The sequence below is a fragment of the Myotis daubentonii genome, chromosome 2 (assembly GCF_963259705.1).
Source record: "Myotis daubentonii chromosome 2, mMyoDau2.1, whole genome shotgun sequence".
Lineage (NCBI taxonomy): Eukaryota > Metazoa > Chordata > Mammalia > Chiroptera > Vespertilionidae > Myotis > Myotis daubentonii.
In genome coordinates, this window is record NC_081841.1 from 116811368 (window position 1) to 116830662 (window position 19295).

Consider the following 19295-nt stretch of genomic DNA (forward strand, 5'->3'; position numbering starts at 1 on the left):
GCAGACCTTTACCATCCAGGCAGCTTTTGTCAGGGGGAAGCAATTGCCTCACCCTGTTTGAAAACCCTTTGCCTCACCCTGTGGAGTTTCTGAGGCCCATTAAGAGAGTGAAAATAACAATCAGCCTGCCCCACCCTGTTGGAAACCCTCTCACCCCACCCTGTGGTTGATACCCTGAGGCTGATAAAGACTGGAAAACAATCAGACTGCAGGAAGAGGCCAGGAGTCTTTGCCTGATCTAATTTGGGGTCTGGAGCAAGGAAAATCAGAACTTGGTGCGCATCTTGGTCCTTTTCAAAGGCACCCAACCCCAGCAGAGGAAGCCACAAGGTGTGGATTGTTGATAGCTACAAACAGGGTACTCAGGGTTAGTCAGAAACAGCATCTGACACTGTCCTGCACTAGAGATTTAGAGATGTAGCAGATCTACCTAATACATAGAAACAAGCCCCAAAATGGAGAGACAGTAAAACAAGCCCCGAATGAAAGAACAAGAAAACTCTCCAGAAGAAGAGCTAAATAAAATGGAGATAAATTTATCAGACATAGAGTTTAGAATAGTGGTGGCAAGGATGTTCAATAGCATGAGAAAATATATAGTAATTATGAAGAATGACATGACATTAATAAAGAACACAATGGAAGGAATACACAGCAGACGAAAGAAAGCTGAGGATCAGATCAATGAATTAGAAGACAGGGTAGAAAAAATGACTCACTCAGAGAACCAAAAACAAAAAATAATTAAAAAACAGGAGGACAGTTTAAGAGAGTTTTGGGACAACAAGAAATGTAACCATATTCACGTAATAGGAGTGCCAGAAGAAGAAGAAATTGAGCAAGGGTTAGAGAACGTGTTTGAAGAAATAATGGCAGAAAACTTCCATAACCTGGTGAAGGAAAAAGTCACACAAGTCCAGGAGGCACAGAGAGTCCAAAGCAAGAAGAACCCAAACAGGCTATACCCAGACATATCATAATTAAAATACCAAAAATTAAAGACAAATCTTAAAAGCAGCAAAAGAAAAGCAATTTGTTACCAATAAAGGAGCTCCCAAAAGGCTATCAGCTGATTTCTCATTAGAAACTCTATAGGCCAGAAGGGAGTGGCATGAAGTATTCAAGATAATGAAAGCAAGGATCTGAAACCATGATTACTATATCCAGTAAGGCTCACATTCAAATGCTGTAATGAGAAAAAGAAATATATATATTTATTTTATATATCTATATCTATATTATCTATATCTATATGTATAAAAACATGAGCACAAAGAATTAAAATGGCAATAAATAAGTATCTACCAATAACAACCTTAATGTAAATGGATTCAATGCTCCAATCAAAAGACATAGGGTAGCTGAATGGATACAAAAACATGACCCAACTATATGCTGTCTACAAGAGATCCACCTCAGAACAAAAGACTCACACAAGATGAGAGTGAAGGGATGAGAAAAAATTTTCCATGCAAATGGAAATGAAAAAAAAAAAAGCGGGGGTAGCAATACTCATATCTGACAAAATAAACTTCAAAATGAAGGCGATCACAAGAGATAAAATAATGTCACTACATAATCCTAAAGGGATCAATCCAACCAGAGGATATAACCCTGGTAAACATATATGCACCCAATATAAGAGCACCTAAATATATAGAAAATCTTGTGGAGGACTTTAAGGGAGAGATAAACAGTAATACAGTCATAGTAGGGGACTTTAACACTTGCTGACTTCACTGGATAGGTCAGTCAGACAAAAAAATTAATAAAGAAACAGTTACTTTAAATGACATACTGGATCAGATGGATTTAATTGACATTTATAGAACATTTCACCCCAACGCTGCAGAATATACATTCTTTTCAAGTGCACATGGATCATTCTCAAAGATAGGCTACATGTTAGGACACAAAACAAGTCTCTACAAGTTCAAGAAGATTGAAACCATATCAAACATCTTTCCAGATTATGAGGGAATGAAATTAGAAATCAACTATAGTAAAAACACGCAAAACATTAAAAAAACATGGAGGCTAAATAGCATGTTATTAAACAACAAATGGGTTACCAATGAGATCAAGAAAGAAATAAAAAAATTTTCCTGGAAACAAATAGAAATGAACACTCAACAACTCAATATTTCTGGGACACAGCCAAAGCAGTTCTGAGAAGGAAGTCCATAGCACTACAGGTCTACCTTGAAACACAAGAAAAGTTAATAATAAACTACTTAACCCTAAAACTTAACAAATTAGAAAGAGAACAATGAGAAAATCCCAAATTAAGTAGAAGGAAGGAAATAATAAATATTAGAGCACAAATAAATGGCATAGAGACTAAGAAAACAATCAAATCATCAATGAAACCAAAAGCTGGTTCTTTCAAATGATAAACAAGATTGATAAACTATTATCCAGACTCATCGAGAAACAAAGAGAGAGGACCCAAATAAATAAAATCAGAAATGAAAGAGGCAATATAGCTACTGACACCACAGAAATACAAAGGATTGTAAGAAAATACGATGCCAAAAAGCTGAACAATGTAGGTAAATGGACAAAATCCTAGAAACATATAATCTTCCAAAACTGAATCAGGAAGAATCAGAAAACCTGAATAGGATAATAACAATTCATGAAATTGAATCAGTAATCAAGAACTCCCAGCAAACAAAAGCCCTGGTCCAGACTGCTTCATAGGGGAGTTTTACCAAACACTCAAAGAACTAACACTTATACTACTCCAACTATTCCAAAAAATCCAAGAGGAAGGAACACTTCCAAGCTCTTTTTATGAGGCCAGCATTATCCTAATTCCAAAATCAGATAAAGACACTACAAAGAAAGAGAATTACAGGGATATTACAATATCCCTGATGAACATAGATGCTAAAATACTCAACAAAATAGTAGCAAATCAGATCCAGCAATATATTAAAAAGATCATACACCATGACTAAATGGGATTTATTTCAGGGATGCAAGGCTGTTACAATATTTGCAAATCAATAAACATGATACATCCAAGAAACAAATTGAAAGACAAAAATCACAAGATCATATCAATAGATGTAGAAAAAGCATTCAACAAAATCAAACACCCATTTTTGATAAAAAAAAAACCAACAACCCAACTCTCAGCAAAATTGGAATACAGGCATCATATTTCAACATAATAAAGGTCATATATGACAAACCTATAGCCAACATCATACTCAATGGGCAAACACTAAAACCATTTCACCTAAGAACAGGGACAAGACAGGATGTCCGCTTTCACCACTCTTAATTCAACATAGCACTGGAAGTCCTAGCCACAGCCATCAGACAAGAAGAAAATATAAAATGCACCTAAATTGGAAAGGAGGAAGTAAAACTCTCATTATTCACAGATGACATGATATTGTGAATACAAAACCCCAAAGACTCCACAAAAAAAAACTACTAGATTTAGTAAAGGAATTTGGCAATGTAGCACGATACAATATTAACACCCAGAAATCCATGGCATTTTTATACACCAATAATGAAATCTCAGAAAGAGAAACTAAACAAACAATCCCATTTACCACTGCAACAAAAAATTAAGATATTTAGAATAAACTCAACTATGGAGGAATTGTATTTGGAATACCATAGGATGGTGAAAAAAGAGGAAGCTATAAACAAGTGGAAGAAGATACCATGTTCATGCATTAGTAACATTAACATCATTAAAATGTCCATACTACCCAAAGCAATCTACAAATTCAATCCAACCCCTATTAAATTATCAATGGCATATTTAATAGATCTAGAACAAATACTCCCAAAATTTATATGGAACAAAAGAAAACCGAATAGCCATAGCAATATTGAGAAAGGAAAACAAAGTTGGAGGGATCACAATACCACATATCAAGTTACACTACAAAGCCATTGTAATCAAAACAGCATGGTACTGGCACAAGAACATATATATATATATATATATAACAGAACAGAGCACCCAGAAATTGACCAACGCCAAGAAACTTAATATTTGACAATGGAGGTAAGAGTATACAATGGAATTAAGATAGTTTCTTTAATAAATGATGTTGGAAAAATAGGATAGATAAATGCTAAAAAGTGAACCTAGACCACCATTTTACACATACACAAGAATAAACTCAAAATGGATAAAAGCCTAAAATGTTAGTTGTGAAACTATAAAAATCCTAAAAGAAACCATAGGCAGACATCTCTCACTTGTAGCAATATGTTTATGAATAAATCTCCTAGTGCAAAGGAAACTAAGGAGAAAATAAACAAATGGGAGTATATCAAAATGAAAAGCTTCTGCACAGCAAAAGAAACCATTAACAAAACATAAAGAGATTCCACTGTATGGGAGAAAATATTTGACAATGATACATTGATAAAGGGTTAATATCCAAAATATATAAGGAACTCATACAACTTAACAAAAGGAAGACCAACAATCCAATTAAAAATGGGCAAAGGATCTATATAGGCACTTCTCCAAAGTTGAGATAGAGACATATGAAGAAATGCTCAAAGTCACTGATCACCAGAGAGATGCAAATTAGAACTACAATGAGTTATCACCTCACACCGGTCAGAATCAACAAATGACAACTACTGGAGAGGACATGGAGAAATGGGAACCCTAGTACACTGCTGCTGGGGATTCAGACTTGTGCAGCCACTATGGAAAACACTGTGGAGTTTCCTCAAAAAGTTAAAAATGGAACTGCCATTTGACCCAGTGATCCCACTTCTAGGAATATATCCTACGAAACCAGAAACACCAATCAGAAAGAAGGTATTCACTCGTATATTCATAGTGGCATAATTTACAATAGCTAAGATCTGGAATAAGCCCAAGTGCCCATCAGTAGATGAGTGGATAAAAAAAGCTGTGGTACATTTACACCATGGAATACTATGCAGTTGTAAAAGAGAAGGATCTCTTACTCTTTGAGACAGCATGGAGGGACCTGGAGAGTATTATTCTAAGCAAAATAAGCCAGTCAGAAGAAGACAAGTATCACATGATCTCACTCATATTTGGAATCTAATGAGCAAAATAAACTGATGAACAAAATATATCCAGAGACATAGAATCATGCAACAGACTGTTGAATCTCTGAGAGTAGGCAGGGTGGGTTGGTGGGTGGGAAGAGATCAAAGAACTTGTATATATGTATGTATGTATATATATATATGTAATCCATGTACATGGACATTAGGGTGGTGAAGGACAGGGGCGTGGGGCTGGGGCAGACTAATGGGGGAAAAAGGAGACATATGTAATATTTTCAACAATAAAGATTGGGGAAAAAAAGACTGAAGAGGACAGCCTGAATCTTTAAGGAAAAACAAAACCAGTGTCTGTGAATTTTGCTTAAGATTACAATTTTAGAATACCTTTCAAATAGCTTATGAGAAGCACTTAAAGAAAGGCTTTATTGGAAAAATCAACTTAATTGGATGTTTATTCCTTATGCATTATGGATTTTGAAAAACTTTATTTAATGATTTATAAACATTGTTATTCAGAGCTGGGCCTGTAAAAAGAGTTCGTCCACAATTGACAGTGTGTACTCATTTGTCAAGTAATTAATGGGGAGACTACACTATTTAAGGGTTTCTGACCAGCCCATTCATTTACAGAAAAATTAAAGGCTGTTTGTAAGTTGATTCCCTCCTGAGGAAAAAAATCTGGTGCTGCAAGATCCTGGGTTCTCATATTATGGTTTTAATGAAGCAGAAATACACAGTATACCCTAACCAGGAGGAGAACCTGATGTTACTATCGAAGTGTGATTATGCCAGATAACTACCATGTTATGTCCAACAGCCCCTCTGAATTAAGTACCAAAGAACAGGGGTAGAAAATAAGAATACAAGTGAGAAAAACAGAGAGTCAAGGTCTCAAAATTTCTCTCTTCTTGGAGAATGGCAAAGGAGAACTTGGTATGGGAACCAGTTTTTCTAGGTGAAGTTTCTTACTAATTTCTTCTACTTATGTAAGAACAGAAAATAAAATAAAGGGAGAGAGAGAGAGAGAGAGAGAGAGAGAGAGAGAGAGAGAGAGAGAGAGAGAGAGAGAGAGAGAGAAGGAAAGAAAGAAAGAAAGAAAGAAAGAAAGAAAGAAAGAAAGAAAGAAAGAAAAAGAAAGAAAAAGAAAGAAAGAAAAGATAGGTAACTTGCACACAGCTGTCACAGCAACAGCAATACTTTTTGAACTCTTGATGTCAAGAGGAAAGAAATCAGTTTTCACTTGTGTTGCCCCCAGTGCTGCCCAGACAACTTTTTGGAGGGTCAGGGGCCTTTCTTTTTACCAAGTAGAGCTTCTTCCATCCAGGATGGTTTTACAGGGGCTACTTTGTAGGAGAACTCAGCACTTTTATATCTTAGGTACTGTATATACTGGATCCCCTGTAGATCCGTCTTATTCTGAGTCCCTTGTAGGCACAAGTGAGAGTCCTGTATTTGGAAAAGCTCTGCTGTTGGACATTATATCCTAAAGTGGATGCCACAGGGTGGAACTGTGCAGTGTGCACTATTACCACTGCCATCTGCTTATAAGACAGACACTGTGAACATCTAAGCTTGGATGAGTGTGATGGAGTTGCCTTGACAATCAAGCCATCTATCCCAGCCCCCCTCCCTTCACCCACACAGCCCCAACTCTACCTTATTGAAAGACAGCTGCTCACTGCCCCCTCTAGGGTGGGTGTAGTGGTGGTTGGATCTGTGCATATTTTCATAAAGGTCTTCCTCACTTCCTGTGTTGTCAGCATGGATGACCATGTTCAGAGCTCCATCAAGGATGGCTGGAAGGAGAGAGGCCAGTTGGCAAAGTGGAGCAGAGAGAAGGGGACATGCAGAAAATAACACAAAACTTTTCAGGATAAACTCCTTCTTTGAGAGGAGGGAGGAGATCTGAAACTAGTTTCTCAAACCATTCTTGCTACAAAAACATGGTCTGGTTGAAAGAGTTCCCTGGTCAACTTTCACACCATCACTTTAATCATCTACTATTTGGTACCCACCAACTCTGTAAAGAAGGAAACCCAAATATCTGCCATATCATGACACTCAGAGTCCCCACAGTTGAATCTAGTTCAAAACCATTTACCAGTGTGTCAAGTATAGTATAAGGCCCTTAAAAATACTAACAATTTATTATGAAAAAGATATTATGAAATATAGTTATATAATATAGCTAAAGAAATATACATTATATAAATGCAATTATAGTTGGAAATCTATAATAATAAAAGTGTAATATGCTAATTAGACTGGACAGCCAAAAGACCTTCTAGACGTCCAAAAGGACGTCCTTCCAGACAGCCAGGGCTGTGAGGGCCGAGCCCCTTGCACGAATTTCGTGCATCGGCCTCTAGTTAATAATATAAACAACCATGGTACTTATAATCCTGCATAAGAGAAATACCAGAAGCTTAGAATTCAACCTTCTGTATACCCTACTGCAATCCTTTTCCCTTCTATCTCTTTTAGATAAATGTCCAATATCCCCAATTTTTTATAAATCACACATTTCTCTTTGTTTAATCATTTATTTCTGTTAAATTTTGCATGGTTTGATCTTATATAAATAGCTTTTGTTCTCTGACTGGATTTTTTTATTCAACTGCTCATGTAGTTGTGATTGACTCATTCTCTCTGATGCAGTCTTGCCTTTTATGAATATTTCAAATTTTACGTATCCATTGTACTTCTGGAGAACAGTGGGTTGTTTCCTGTATTGTGGCTGGTATAAACAATACCAGATTATGCACACATCTCAGAGTTTCTCTGAGACAATTTTTTTTTCTTTTTTTAATCTTTAATTTCTTTATTGGTTAAGGCATTACAAATGTGTCCTCATCCCTCCCCCCCCATTAACCCCTAACCACCCCCCTACTCATGCTCTCATCCCCCTGTTGTCCATGTCCATTGGTTTGGCTTATATATATGTATGCATACAAGTCCTTTAGTTGATCTCTCCCCCTTACCCTCACTCTCCCCTACTTTCCCTCTGGGGATTGATAGTCTGATCGCTTCTTCTCTGTTTCTGGATCTGTCCCTGTTCATCAGTCTATGTTGTTCTCTATATTCCACAAATGAGTGAGATCATGTGTTATTTATCTTTCTCTGACTGGCTTATTTCACTTAGCATAATGCTCTCCAGTTCCATCCATGCTGTTGCAAATGGCAAGAATTCCTTCTTTTTTACTGCAGTGTAGTATTCCATTGTGTAGATGTACCACATTTTTTTATTCCACTCATATGCTGATAGGCACCTAGGCTGTTTCCAAATCTTAGCTATGGTGAATTGTGCTGCTATGAACATAGGGATGCATATAACCTTTCTTATTGGTGTTTCTAGCTTCTTGGGATATATCCCTAGAAGTGGGATCACTGGGTCAAATGGGAGTTCCATTTTTAGTTTTTTGAGGAAACTCCATACTGTTCTCCACAGTGGCTGTACCAGACTGCATTCCCACCAGCAGTGCAAAAGGGTTCCTTTATCTCTACATCCTCTTCAACACTTGTTTGTTGATTTGTTGATGATAGCCATTCTGACAGGTGTGAGATGATACTGCATTGTCGTTTTGATTTGCATTTCTCGGATGATTAGTGACTTTGAGCATGTTTTCATATCTCTTTCGGCCTTCTGTATGTCCTATTTTGAAAAGTGTCTATTTAGGTCCTTTGCCCATTTTTTGATTGCATTGTTTATCTTCCTTCTGTTAAGTTGTATGAGTTCCCTGTAAATGTTGGAGATTAAACCATTATCAGTGATAACATTAGCAAATATGTTCTCCCATGCAGTGGGCTTTCATGTTCTTTTGTTGATGGCTTCCTTTGCTGTGCAAAAGTTTTTTATTTTGATGTGGTCTCATTTTTTTTTTTTCTTTAGTTTCCATTGCCCTAGGAGCAGTATCAGTGAAGAAATTCCTTCAGCATATGTCTGCGATTTCGCTGCCTGTGTATTCCTCTAGTATTTTTATGGTTTCCCGTCTTACATTTAAGTCCTTCATCCATTTTGAGTTTATTTTTGTGTATGGTGTAAGTTGGTGGTCTAGTTTCATTTTTTTGCATGTATCTGTCCAATTTTCCCAACACCATTTTTTGAAGAGACTGTCTTGACTCCATTGTATGCTCTTGCCTCCTTTGTCGAATATTAATTGGGCATAGTGGTTTGGGTCAATTTCTGGGTTCTCTATTCTATTCCATTGATCTATAGATATCTAGGCATTAATTTCATATCCTGCTACATTGCCAAATTCATTTATTAAGTCTAATAATTTTTTAATGGAGTCTTTAGGGGTTTCTATGTACAGTATCATGTCATCTGCAAATAAAGACAGTTTTACTTCTTCTTTACCAACTTGGATGCCTTTTATTTCTTCTTCTTGTCTGATTGCAATGGCTAGTACTTCCAGTACTATGTAGAGCAGGAGTGGTGAGAGTGGGCATCCCTGTCTTGCTCCTGTTCTTAGGGGAAATGGTTTCAGTTTTTGCCCATTGAGTATGATGTTGGCTGTGGGCTTGTCATATATGGCTTTTATTATATTGAGGTATGATCCATCTATTCCTACCTTGCTGAGAGTTTTTATCAAGAAAGGGTATTGGATTTTGTCAAATGCTTTTTCTGCATCAATTGATATGACGATGTGATTTTTATCTTTCGATTTGTTTATGTGGTGTATCACGTTTATTGATTTGCGGATATTGTACCATCCTTGCATCCATGGGATAAATCCTACTTGGTCATGGTGTATTATCTTTCTGATGTATTGCTGGATCCGATTTGCTAAGATTTTGTTGAGGATTTTGGCATCTATGTTCATGAGGGATATTGGGCTATAATTCTCTTTCGTTGTGTTGTCTTTATCTGGTTTTGGTATTAGGGTGATGCTGGCTTCATAGAATGAGCTTAGAAGTGTTCCTTCCTCTTGAATTTTTTGGAATAGTCTGAGGAGGATAGGTTTTAGTTCTTCCTTGAATGTTTGGTAAAACTCCCCTGTGAAGCTGTCTGGCCCTGGGCTTTTGTTTGTTGGGAGCTTTTTGATGACTGCTTCATTTTCTTGTAGAGTTATTGGCCTGTTGAGATTTTTAGAATCTTTCTGATTGAGTTTTGGAAGGTTGTATTTTTCCAGGAATATGTCCATTTCCTCTAGGTTGTCTAGTTTGTTGGAGTAGAGTTGTTCATAGTATTTTTTAACATTCCTTTAAATTTCTGTGGCGTCTGTTGTTATTTCACCTTTTTCATTTCTGATTTTGTTTATTTGGGTCCTCTCTCTTTGCTTCTTGGTGAGCCTGGCTAGAGGCTCATCAATTTTGTTCATCCTTTCAAAGAACCAGCTCTTGGTTTCATTGATCTTTTGGATTGTTTTTTTGGTTTCTATGTCATTTATTTCTGCTCTGATCTTTATTATCTCCTTTCTTCTACTCACTCTTGGCTTTTCTTGTTTCTCTCTTTCTAATTCTTTGAGTTGTAGAGTTAGATGATTTACCATCATTTTTTGTTTTTGTTTTTTGAGGTAGGCCTGTAGAGCTATAAACTTCCCTCTCAGGACTACTTTCATTGTGTCCCATAGATTTTGGATTGTTTTGCTGTTATTGTCATTAGTTTGCAGAGTGTTTTTAACATCTTCTTTGATCTCATTGGTAACCCAATCATTATTTAGTAGCATGCTATTCAGCTTCCAAATGTTTGAGTTTTTTTGGATTGTTTTTATTGTAGTTTATTTCTAATATTATGCCATTGTGGTCTGAGAAGATGCTTGGTATGATTTCTATCTTCTTGAATTTGGGGAGACTTTGCTTGTGACCCAATATGTGGTCTATTTTTGAAAATGTCCTATGTGCACTTGAGGTGAATGTATATTCTGTGGCTTTGGGGTGAAATGTTCTGAAGATGTCATTAAGTCCATCTGATCTAGTCAGTCATTTAGTATTGCTGTTTCTTTGCTGATTTTTGTCTAGAGGATTTATCCAATGATGTCAGTGGTATGTTTAAGTCCCCTACTATGATTGTATTGTTGTCAATGTCTCCCTTTATATCTTCCAGGAGTTTTTTTTTTAATGTATTTGGGTGCTCCTGCATTGGGTGCATATATGTTTGTCAGGGTTTTATATCCTCTTGTTGTATTGATCCCTTTAGTATTATGCAGTGGCCTTCCTTATCTCTTGTTATGGCCTTCACTTTGAGGTCTATTTTGTCAGATATAAGTATTGCTACCCCAGCTTTTTTTTCATTTCCATTTGCCTGAAAGATATTTTTCCATCCCTTCACTTTCAGTCTGTGTGAGTCCCTTATTCTGAGGTGGGTCTCTTGTAGACTGCAAATATATGGGTCATGTCTTTTTATCCATTCAGCCACTAGATGTCTTTTGATTGGAGCATTTAGTCCATTTATGTTTAAAGTTATTATTGAAAGGTACTTGATTGTAGTCATTTCTATTTTGGTGCCTGTGTTCTTTCTTCCCTTTATATTTCTTCTCTTTACAGCATTCCCTTTAGCATTTCTTGCATTGCTGGCTTGGTAGTGATACAGTCCCTTAGCCTTTTTTTTTGTTGGCAAAGCTCCTAATTTCCCCTTCAATTTTGATTGATAGTCTTGTTGGATAGAGTATTCTTGGATTCAGTCCTTTGTTTTGCAACACTTTGTATACCTCCTTCCATTCCCTTCTAGCTTGATATGTTTCTGTTGAGAAATCATTTGATAATCTGATGGGGGATCCTTTTTAGGTAACTCTCTGTCTCTCTCTTGCAGCCTTTAAAATTCTCTCTTTGTCATGAAGATTTGCCATTATAATTATGATGTGTCTTGGTGTGGGTCTTTTGGGATTTATCTTGCTTGGGACTCTCTGTACTTATATAACTTTTTTCTTCCCCATATCTAGGAAGTTTTCTGTCATTATTTCTTCAAATAGATTTTCTAATCCTTGCTGCTCTTCTTGTCCTTCTTGCAACCCTATTAGGCGTATGTTACTTCGTTTCATGTTGTCCCGAAGCTCCCTTAGGGTCTCCTCCTGCTTTTTAATTTTTTTCTCCAGTTGCTCTTCAGATTGAGCTTGTTTCTCTGCCTTATCTTCTAACTCACTAATTCGGTCCTCTGCTTCTTCTAGTCTGCTGTTGAAACTTTCCATGGTGTTTTTCATTGTAGCTATATCACTTTTCATTTCTTCCTGATTCTTGCATAGGTTGTTGATTTTCTCATCCATCCGGTGAATGAATTGTACAACCATTATTCTGAATTCTTTTCTGTCATCTTGCATGCTTCAACTTCATTAATGTCCTTTCTTGGCAACTCCTCATTGTCTTTCCTCTGGGTGTTGTGTCATCTCTTCATTTTAATTATTGCCTGATGGTTCAAACGTTGAATTGCGTCGGCCTGGGCAGTGTGCAGTGGGAGTCTCCCACCACCCTAGTGTCACTGAAGAGCTCTGACACTAAGATGTGTGGTTGTTGTGGGTTGGTGGGAACCAGGCTCGCTCAGAGTCAGTGTAGTCAGCGCTCAATGTGGTCTTGTACGCACCCTTAGAATCAGGGACCCTTTCTGCACCATGCTGAAACAGAGAACCCCCTGGAGTGTGTTGAAAACCAGAGCCCCCTAGCGTGTGCCAGGATTCAGAGTTCCCCAAGAATCCATATCAGAGTCTCTGTTGCTTTGCACGACCTCGCCTTGAGAAGCAGGTTCCCTGTGTGCCCCTGCACCAGGAATTGGAGTTACTGGCTCTTAGTATGAATGCACAGGGGATCAGGATCTCAGGCGCAGGTGATAAGAAGCACAGTCAAGTCACTGGTGCTTGGTGTTGCCTCCTGCCCAGAGAATCAGGGTCGCTGGGCCTGTGTTATGCGGGACAAATTCCCGGTGTTTGCGCGATTGCTCCCAGCCCAGGGCTCCGAAGCCGGCAGTGTGCATAGGATCAGTTCCAGGGGTTTGCGCACGTTTGCTCCCAGCCCTGGGTTCCTGGAGCAGGCAGTGTGAGCAGGACCAGTTCCCAGTGTTCGCGCGATTGCTCCCAGCCCAGGACTCCTGAACCCGGCCCTACGTGGGATCAGTTCCAAGGTGCTCGCGCACTTCCAGGCTAAAGTTCCTGGAGCGCTGAGGCCCCGGTAAGGGGTGGGTCTATCAGTTAGTTACTCTGGCGCTGCCCGCGTGCCTGCGGGAAAGGGGGATGGGCTCTGTTACTCACAGATCTGCTGAGGGGATTTCTGAACTTTTGGTGTCCGCAGGTCTGTAGCTGTGGTCACAGGTCTCTGTCCCCAGTGGCTGCAGGGTCCTGGTATGCGTCTGAGATCAGACTGGGTGATGCTGAGACCAGGATCCTAGTCTCAAGCAGCTGTGTTGCCCAAGATGGTGTGGTCGCTGTGCCTGTGCTGGCCGCCCAGGAGTGTCCGCGCAGGGAGAGGGACGCCGCTGCCTAAGACTGCCCGGTTTAGCAGCCCCTTAGAAGTCCTGCAGAATCTAACTGTCCCTAGCTCGTACACACACACACCGCACAGGTCCACACACTCCTCTATCACTTCCTTGCGCTCTCATACTCTCTCCCTCCCTACCTTCCTGCTGGTCACCATTTTTCCTTCCCTGCCTCTTAATCTTTAGTTGATAAAAGGAGATATACTTCAATACTTTAAAGGCCCAATTTCTTCTATTAAATTTAACCATGTTCTAGTAGTGCGATCTTTTCACAATACATTCCAGGGAGATGAAGACCTTAAGCAATATATTTTGTAACTTGGAGACTTTTTTTTTTTTAATATATTTTATTGATTTTTTACAGAGAGGAAGGGAGAGAGATAGAGAGTTAGAAACATCGATGAGAGAGAAACATCGATCAGCTGCCTCCTGCACATCTCCTACTGGGGATATGCCCGCAACCCAGGTACATGCCCTTGACCAGAATCGAACCTGGGACCTTTCAGTCCGCAGGCCGACACTCTATCCACTGAGCCAAACTGGTTTCAGCTTGGAGACTTTTATCTACTGAAAAAGACACCTTCAGAAGGAATTCCTTCAATATTTCTGGACAGGCCCCTACTAGGTACTGCAAACAACCATGTGCAGGCAAATATCAGAGTATAGACTCCTGGATTCACATGACACATTGAAAGAGCACCTAACCCTGACTAGACATGCACATAATCTGGTGTTTGGAAAGTAAATATTTATTGGAATAAAAACAGATGACATCTGACAAGATAGCTTTCCCAAGATGTTCAGATCAGATGGAAGGTTTTAACTCACGTTTCTCTTTGGTCTAGATTATTAACTGACTAGAGGCCTGGTGCACAAAAATTTGTGCACTCAGGGGGGTCCCTCAGCCCGGCCTGTGCCTTCTCATAGTCTGGGACCCCTCGGTGGATGACCACCTGCTGGCTTAAGCCTGCTTCCCGGGGATTGGGCCTAAGCTGGCAGTCAGACATCCCTCTGGCAGCCCAGGAGCCCTTAGTGGATGTCCACTTGCCAGTGGGGAGCAGGCCTAAGCTGCAGTCAGACATCCTTAATGCTGCTGAGGAGGTGGGAGAGGCTCCCACCACCACTGCTGTACTGGCAGCTGGCAGCCTGGCTTGTGGCTGAGCAGAGCTCCCCCTGTGGGAGCACACTGACTTTTAAGGGGCAGCTCCTGCATTGAGTGTCTGCCCCCTGGTGGTCAGTGTGTGTCATAGTGACCAGTCATTCCCAGGTGTATTGCTGTTAGGGTCAATTTGCATATTTCCCTTTTATTATATAGGATAGAGGCCTGGTGCATGGTTGGGGGCCAGCTGGTTTTCCCTGAAGGGTGTCCCGGATCAGGGTGGGGGTCCCACTTGGGTTCCTGGCCCCTGGGTGAGGGGCTGAGGGCCATTTTCAGGCTGGCCACACCCCCTTCAGGGAGGGTGGTCCTGCTGGGGTGATTGACCAGCCTGGGTGAGTGGCTGATGGCTTTTTGCAGGCTGGCCACAGCTCCTTCAGTTGGAGGTCCCCGCTGGGGTGCCTGGCCAGCCTGAGTGAGTGGCTGATGGCTCTTTGCAGGCTGGCCACAGCTCCTTCAGGTGGGGGTCCCCGCTGGGGTGCCTGGCCAGCCTGGGTGAGTGGCTGATGGCTCTTTGCAGGCTGGCTGCAGCCCCTTCAGGGTGGGTTTCCCCGCTGGGGTGCCTGACCAGCCTGGGTGAAGGGCTGATGGCCATTTTCAGACTGGCCACAGCTGCAGGCTGGAAGCAAATATCTGGGATTTATTTATCTTCTATAATTGAAACTTTGTTGCCTTGAGTGGAGTCCACAGCTGGCCAGGGCAGGCGGGAAACTTGTCTTCCTCCATTGCCGGGGCAATCAAGGCTCCTGCTTGCTCCAGCTCTGCGGCTGCTGGCCGCCATCTTGGTTGAGTTAATTTGCATATGGCCGCTCTGATTGGCTGGTGGGTGTGGCTTGTGGGCATAGCTTGTGACTATAGCAGAGATGCAGTCAATTTGCATGTTTCTCTTTTATTAGTTACTAGAGGCCCGGTGCACAAAAATTTGTGCACTCAGTGGGAGGGGGTCCCTCAGCCCGGCCTGTGCCCTCGTGCAGTCTGAGACCCCTCGGGGGATGACCACTTGCTGGCTTAGGCCTGCACCCCAGGGGATTGGGCCTAAGCTGGCAATCAGACATCCCCCTGACAGCCTGGCAGCCCTCAGGGGATGTCCACTTGCCAGCGGCGAGCAGACCTTAGCTGTAGTCGGATGACCTTAGTGCTGCTGAGGAGGCAGGAGAGGCTCCCACCACCACCACTGTACTGGCAGCCATCAGCCTGGCTTGTGGCTGAGCAGAGCTCCTCCAGGTGGGAGCACACTGACCACCAGAGGGCAGCTCCTACAATAAGTGTCTGCCCCCTGATGGTCAGTGTGTGTCATACTGACCAGTCATTCCCAGTCTTTCTGCTGTTACGGTCAGTTTGCATATTACCCTTTTACTATAAAGGATAGAGGCCTGGTGCACGGGTGGGGGCTGGCTGGTTTGCCCTGAAGGGTGTCCCAGATCAGGGTGGGGGTCCCGCTTGGGTGCCTGGCCAGCCTGGGTGAGGGACTGATGGGTGTTTGCAGCTGGTCACACCCCCTTCAGGGTGGGGGTCCCCACTGGGGTGCCTGGCCAGTCTGGGTGAGGGGCTGAGGGCTGTTTTCAGGCTGGCCTGTGACTGAAGCTCCTAGCCTCTCCTTTTTTTCTTTTTTTTTAATTCTGGGATTTATTTACCTTCTATAATTTAAACTCTGTTTCCATCACTGGTGCTCCCAGCTCTGAGGCCGTGGCCGGCTGTAAGCAGGTATCTGGGATTTGTTTAGCTTCTATAATTGAAACTTTGTTGCTTTTGGAGATGTTGCTTTCGGAGGTCAGACTTGGGCCCTGGCAGGTGAGGAACCTTGGCTTCTTCCATCACTGGAGCAAGCAAACCTCCTGCTCGCTTCAGCTACGTGGCTTCTGGCCACCATCTTTGTTGGCAGTTAATTTGCATATCTCGCTGATTAGCCAATGGGAAACTGTTGGGAGCCATTAGAAATATTGGCTTAGACAAAGCCATCTTAAAAACTATAAGTTTCTGGTTCCTCCAGAAACTCCTAATTACCAGAAACCACCTGTGTCTTGCAAATTGGCCAGCAGTTAAAGATAAACTACCCTCACACAGCTGCTAAATCACACATCTCCACTGATAAGCACACAGCCATCAGGAGCCTGCTAAAGCACACATCTCCGCTGATAAGCACAGCCATCAGGAGCCTAATAAATCTCTAGTAATAGGTTACTGCCCATAGACCCCTTTACCCACCCCCCTTCCCTAAAACAGTATATATTCTGCCGCGGTGAGAATAAACTTGGAGGCTTGATCAGGACTTGTCTTGCCTCCATTCTTTCGTGTCCCTTGTTTGTTTCATTCTCCTAGGGTGTCTCTTCGTTCCCCCGTTGTTGTCCCACGGGTCAGGGCAGTCTGGCGCTCAACGTTGCAACTTGGGGACCCCCTGCGAGAACGTCTGCTTGAAGCGCCTGGCCAGGCACCCCTTAGAGTCGCCGCACAGTATTGACTCACGAGTGAAGACTCGGCATCTTGATCGCCATGGTTTCGCACGCCTGTGAGACAGATTGTTGTGAAGGTAAGCAGACGAAACTTTTCAAACAAGAATTTCAAAATACCTCTTGAGAGCCTTCACCCTCTTTGGCATTGAACTCTCATGAGGTATTTCTAGATGGGCTCAGGGAGTCCCTCAGGACATGGGGAGTAAGGGTTAAGAGAAAGATTTAAGCATTTCTCAGAGGGCTCAGTGAGTCCCTCAAGGCGTGAGGATTTCAGGTTAAAAAGAAAGATTTAAGGAATTTTTTCACTTTCGTCACTGACCTTTGCTCATGGTTTATTATAGACTTTTGATTTGCATGTTTAAAGTGTTAAAATTTTAGAAGGTAACCTTTTATAGTTTTTGCATATTATTATAGAACATAACCCTTGGTTTCTTGAAAAAGGTACATTACATCTTAAAAGTTTGCCAAAAAGTTAATCAGAACTTGCCAAAAATTGTTTCCCCTTGTGGAACACGGCATTTCATTTCCTAGAGGCTTTAGAAGAGGTCAAGGAGGATGGATCTCCTCCCCCTTGCACCCTCCGCTCCTTAAGAGGAGCAGAAAGAAAAAAAAATAATAAAAAAAAATGGGAGAAATGGCCTTCATGGCTCCCTCCACCTCCATGTCCTAATCCTGAAATGTTTAATTTGCCATTAATAGAATCACCTGTGCAAAAAGGCCCAATTATAAAGAAATTGGAATATTAAAAGGTACTCCTTAAAATCAGGCTGAAAAAATAGTGCCATGGTCATCTTATGTGTTTTCTTATCTTAATTTGTATTTAAAATCCAAAATATGTAATAAGAAATGAAACCCCGCTGTTGAATCCACCTCTGGTGTGGAGAGATTCAAAGGTGGCAAGAGAGAGCAGAGTTACAAGCTCTCCCGCAATGAGATTACTTAATGTTTTATTTAAAAATTACCGGAGAACATCTTATGACAACCAAACTTTGGCTAAGATAACTTTGGGTGCTAGCCATGACTTTAGAAAGCAAAATAGGAAAAAATTTAAAATGTCTTCTATTAAGCATGACTTTGGGAAAAATACACCATCTGAGTCATTTGCTGAAACTTCCCCTAAAAGCAGGATGTGGGGGAAGGGAAGAGGGAACACGTGGCGATCCAGTGTGGACGCCCCCTCCCCAAGTATTGTAAAATTAAAGTCCTTGTAACTGAAAAGCCTTTACAAATTTAAAAATGCATCCAGGATTTCTGTGCACATGTAAAGGAAAAAGGCCAGTTTAAAAATGAGTGCGCATAGTTTTGAGCTGAACTTGACCTTTTGCTGAGTATAGAATAAAACCCAAGACTGTTTTGGTCTTAAAAATGGCAAAGATGAACCTGAGAAAGAAATGCAGACAGGTTTCCCAAGGCGATTTAAAGTAGCTCTTTTGAAATTTCCCACCCTGAGGCAAAGTACCACCAGGAAGTTGATAGTCAAGTTTACATATGAATAGCTATGGCTGGAAACTTAAAACTTTTAAGTTCAAATCATCTAAAAGTATTGAAATTTATAATACTGAAATGTTAATCTGAATATGCCTAGTATGAAGTCTAGATGATAGAAGTTAATCTATTAATTGAAAATGCCTTATATTTTGTTTTAAATGTATCCTTAAATGTAAAAGTATTGATTTGAAGAATGCTAAATATTTAATTTGCTTTAAATTTAATTGATATCTCAATAATTATAAGAAGTATATAATTTTTAAATTATATATATATTTGGTGGTCTCTCAAGTTGGATTTCAAAACTATAACTAAGTCATGACTTTGAGAAATTTCACGGGCCCTGAAATGTTTTTCAAAAGTCTATTCTCTCTTTTTAAATTCAGCTAAATTTAATATACTTGAAATCACATGGAAAGCTTTATCAAATAAAAATTAATAAATATATATTTTAAGTTTTTGCCTCTGAGAAAGGGCAAAACAAGTTATTTTGTTTAATATTTCTTAAAATACAGCAGTGAAATTTTAAGATGTAATTTGAAATACAAAAGCTCCTCACTACTGCATTTTAAATTAGGCTGGAGGTGGGGCAGCGTTTGCATCTCGTGTATCAGACATAAAGCTTTACTGAATTTACTAATCCTTGTAAGCAATTGAATCCTAGTAAAGTAAAAATCTTCTAAAAAGTTACTGAAGGCTTCCCATGATCCCTCTGTATATGCAAATGAGCCGAAAGGGAACGCTGTTTAAAAACATTATTTTAAATTTA